Source organism: Passer montanus, unplaced genomic scaffold, assembly GCF_014805655.1.
Source record: "Passer montanus isolate IOZ18808 unplaced genomic scaffold, ASM1480565v1 scaffold124, whole genome shotgun sequence".
NCBI lineage: Eukaryota > Metazoa > Chordata > Aves > Passeriformes > Passeridae > Passer > Passer montanus.
Genome location: NW_024359167.1, coordinates 16,219 through 21,190, shown reverse-complemented (window position 1 = coordinate 21,190; position 4,972 = coordinate 16,219).

Below are 4,972 nucleotides of genomic sequence, written 5' to 3'. Positions count from 1 at the left end.
ACACATCCATGGATCATGAGTTCCATACCATGGCCACCTTCCTTGTAATTTCAGCTTTGGCCAAATCTCTGTACAATAATAAATCATTCTAACTTGGTCAAGGGTTTTAGTGGCTTCTTGAGAATCCCAATGGTCTAATAACCGTCCAAGTGGACTATCTAATGGAATACTCTTTATCTTCTTTTTTCCTTTGAAAGGGCTCCCTGTTTTACTAACACAGTGACCCGTCCTTAAGTAAATAAACTAAGATCCCAAATGTGCCCCTACCCAAATGGAAATTTACTGACAGGCAACACAAATCTACAAGTAAATCAAGTATTTTTCGTCTTTTTCAACTGAATAAATAACTTTAACTTAGGCCTTTCTTCTCCACTTGATTATAATTTATACCCTTTCTCTATCACTCTTCCTCTCACTTCCTCTCTCTCTTTTTACCCAGGTAGCTTCCTCACTTTTTTGAACGGAGGTAGGAAGGTTCCAGGAGACTCCGTGGGGTTACCCGGGGGTATCCCTTCCCAGAATCTGGGATCAACCCAAGTGGGGCCTGACCCCTTTGCCATCCACCATCTGGCTTGGCTGTCCCTCCCCACCAGAATAGCCTAGGTGAAAGGGATGTGTGCAAGAATGTGTGGTGCCTGTCCTTGCCTTAACCTAAAGACTCCCCACCCTCGTGCTCTTGGGCCGTGGGTTCACGATTTCCTCCCTGAAATCGCGGCATTGCACCACCTACAGTACATCTGGCCCAGTCCTGGAAAGCGAGGACCCTTGTGGGCACCTGGTACTGGCAGTGCCTGGGGGCACCCTGTGATGCGTGTGACTCACTCGATATCTAGGCACTCCACACGCCCGGACCTACCTAGACTGCAATGGTCTTACCAAGGGAGACCAGGCCCTGATGCGTGCCACTCACACCTGGCTATCTCCTGCACGCCCAGGAGGGGGCCCACACTATCCCCAGGAGACGCCTCACTCAACAGTACCTCTCGCTTCCCCCCGTTCCCGGCCGGCCCCCTCGCGGGAGTCCGGAACCGCGGTACTAGGGGGTCCTCACTCGCTTCGAGGGTCCGGGCTGCCGGCCCTCGTCTCACTCACACACCAATCGCACGCCTCCTACGCCCGCCGCCGGGATTACTTACTGCTCCGGCGCTCCTTGACGTCGCTGGTCCCAGGCTGATCTCTTGGGTCTGAGTAGCCAGCTGTCCTGGAGGTCCAGGGCAGGCGGCCGTCCCGTTCCTGGTGTCCTCTTCAGGAGTGGCTATCCTGGACGAGTCCCCCCCAACTGATATAAATCGGGCAGGAGATCTTTCTCCTTTTAATGCCTTTATTAAAGGATCAGCTCTGGGTGGGGGCCCGAGGGGTCGCGCACACCGCCACTGCTCCCGGTAGCGACGCAGAGGAGGAGGTGACGCAGTTTTGCTGCACAGCAGAACTGGGGCTTCCGTCCTCACGAGCGTGCCCAGGAAGTCCACTGTCTGGCCTGAAGTCTAGGGTCCTCACTTCAACTCTGTTCTGTTGAAATTACAGTGAGTTCTGAAACCTCACTAATTGAATAGGAGTACCTTTTGCCAGCAGAACCATTCACTTAGTTTCTTAAATTTTGGTTTAGTTTGTCGGTTTCAGGGTCTTTAGTTAGATTCCCTTGACTTCCCCTTGATTTGCATATTTCCCAGGGAGGTTTCCTCGGCGCCATTTTAGAGAGCAGTGGAGGCAGCACTTGACGGAGGTAACAAGGGTGGGTGTGAACTGCGGGGATTAACAGTGAAGGTAACTAACAGGTTCAACTTTGTAACAACAACTTTGCTTATTACAGCTTCAAATCAACAGTAACATTAGAGGTTTTACATTTTAACAACAACATAATTAACACACTTAACTTATTGAAACTTCAAGTTTAACAGTAACACTTTCAATGGCCTTAACTTATAAGATTGTCCATCACACCACAAGGCTGGACAACCAGAGCGGAGGGACGGACAGCCACTGCTGAGTGATGGAGAGCTGGTGCTGAGCTTCCGGGCCTGACCCGACCCTCCCCACATCCTTGCTCCTTAGGAAGCTCTCTCCATGCTGCAGCCTAAAGCAGCTGCAGCCCCTCACACCTCCCCTGGAGCCTCTGCCCCTCTGCCTGCCCCGTGCTGCCTTCCTGGCTCAGCCATCCCTGCTCCCGGCCCTGCTGTTGCCAGCCAGGGCTGTGTGCTGGCCCCTGCCTGCCTACCTGCTCCCTGCCCAGCTGCTGGAGCACTCTGGGCATTCCGGGCTGGCAGGGCCACGAGAAAGAGCAGCAGGAGGTAGTGGCTCAGAACCATGATCCACCCTGCTAGCAACACTCTACTGCTGCTGCTGCTGCTGCTGCTGCTGCTGCTGCTGCTGCTGCTGCTGCTGCTGCTGCTGCTGCTGCTGCTGCTGCTGCTGCTGCTGCTGCAGTGTTGGCCAGAGCGAGCACTGAAGAGCACAGTGGGGCTCTGGAACCTGACATCACGCTGGTCCCAGGCTGATCTCTTGGGTCCGAGTAGCCAGCTGTCCTGGAGGTCCAGGGCAGGTGGCCGTCCCGTTCCTGGTGTCCTCTTCAGGCGTGGCTATCCTGGACGAATCCCCAACTGAAATAAGTCGGGCAGGAGATCTTTCTCCTTTTTTAATGCCTTTATTAAAGGATCAGCTCTGGGTGGGGGCCCGAGGGGTCGCGCACACCGCCACTGCTCCCGGTAGCGATGCAGAGGAGGAGGTGACGCAGTTTTGCTGCACAGCAGAACTGGGGTTTCCGTCCTCATGAGTGTGCCTAGGAAGTCGACTGTCTGGCTCGAAGTCTAGCATCCTCACTCTGACTCTGTTCTGTTGAGGTTACAGTGATTTTTAAAACTTCACTAATTGAATAGGAGTACTTTTTGCCAGCAGAACCCTTCACTTAGTTTCTTAAATTTTGGTTTCGTTTGTTGGTTTTAGAGTCTTTAGTCAGACTCCCTTCACTTCCCCTTAATTTGCATATTTCCCGGGGAGGTTTTCTCGGCGCCATTTTAGAGAGCAGTGGAGGCAGCACTTGACGGAGGTAACAAGGGTAGGTGTGAAATGTGGGGATTAACAGTGGAGGTAACTAACAGGTTTAACTTCGTAACAACAGCTTTGCTTATTACAACTTCAGGTCAACAGTAACATTAAAGGTTTTACATTTTAACAACAACATAATTAACACACTTAACTTATTGCAACTTCACATAAACTTGTCCATCACAACATATATATTTGATAAGTAAGTTGCTAGTTTACAATTATTAGTGATATAATGAAAATTACTTTTAAGAGAGTATTTATAATAGTTTGAAGCACGCTTAGGTGAGGAGAAACCAAAACATTCTTTTCATTTCCAGCAGTCCAGCAGTTCAGTTTGTGGAGAACTGCTGGAAAACAACTCGTTCTGTCACTGCTGGGGGGAATTCTGTCGTTTACAGAGCAGAAGGAGCTGATCCCCGGCGGTGAGGACAGCAGCAGGGCAGAAGGAGCCGCACAGTGTGCTGCCATGGCGGGCTGCCCTGAGGGCAAGGGGCTCCCACCACAGTCGTGAGGGCCCTGCTGTGCCCAGCGCACGACAGACCCAAACAGCGGCTGCCTGATTGTACCTTGGGGCTGTGCTGGCAGTGCTCATCTCCAAGAGGCACCAGCTTGGTCCTGGTTCCCTTTCAAGATCGTTTTTGTCCAAGCTGCCTTGGTACTGGCTGGGGGCAGGCAAGTATGAAATGAATGGGCAAAAAGGGAATTAAAGGAGGCTGAGAATCTTGAAAAGAAGAAGTACGAGCCAAAGTGGAGCGGAGGCTCTGGGCCTCCCAGTGCTGTCCTTGCTTATTCTTGCTTGCAAAAATAATAAAGATAATTACATGATTCTTAAATTCAGTGGACTTGTTTATCACAGTATCTGTTTATTAAATCCAAGAACAATAGAGGACGAGGCCTCAATGTAAGCTTAAGACCTACGCAACAAGTCAGAAGTAGCACTAACAATTATGCTGCAACAAGGTGTTTCCCCAAGCCCAAGGTACCATAGATAGACCCCCAGGTGCTCAGCACCAGGGTTTTTAAAGTCTCTTAAAGGTGCAGGATTGTTGCATGTTCAATCCATGTGTTGATTGGTCCTGTCCCAGGTTGTTGGTTGGTCCATAAGATGGTGCATTTCTGGCCAATCATTCTGGAATTCTGAGGCTCCATTGGCTGGCTAGTCTTCCAATCATAGTTCATATTAATGTGATCAAAAGATGAGGTAACTCTTTAGAACATTCCCTCACCCAGACTTCACTGCCCCCCCTCTAGTGGGCATACATTCATATTACAGTACATTCAACTCTACAACCCATTACTTCTTAACTTATTACATGAATTAAGTATAATGATCTATTACATTAATTAACAATTTATAATAAGATCGCATCATTAACAATTCATAAACTTGCCTACAAAAGCCAACTTTATTTATAACAAGTATCTGGAGCTCTGGAAGGTTCCTGGCTTGTCTGTCTGCCTGGCCAGAGCAGCTTTGCTAACAGTGTCTGGGCAGGCAAAGATGCTGGAGTTACTTCCCTGGTGGAGATGAGGTGCTGGCTAAGAGAGCAGGAGGTGTCACAGACACTGAGCAGCCAGACAGGAGGACCCCACATGCCCTCTCAACAAGAGCAGGGGGGATCCTTTCTCAGGTGTAATGCTTGGGAAAGACCTTTGCTAACCGGCCACTGTCTTCCCTTTCCTCAGTGGGAGACTTGCATGCAGAGGAAGAAGAGGAGAAGCTGATAAAAGATCATGTTCTGGAGCTGGAGACAGCTGGTCACCTCCCATGCCCTGGAGGACAGGGTCTTTAATCAGGACTGTTACAAATGGATAATGCAATAGTTGCCTCCCACAGCTAAGCAATTAATATTATGTGTTGTAGTGTGTTTCATATGCTTCTATAATGTTGTAAATTGGTTTGTTCCATGTACCCCCTTATCTGTAA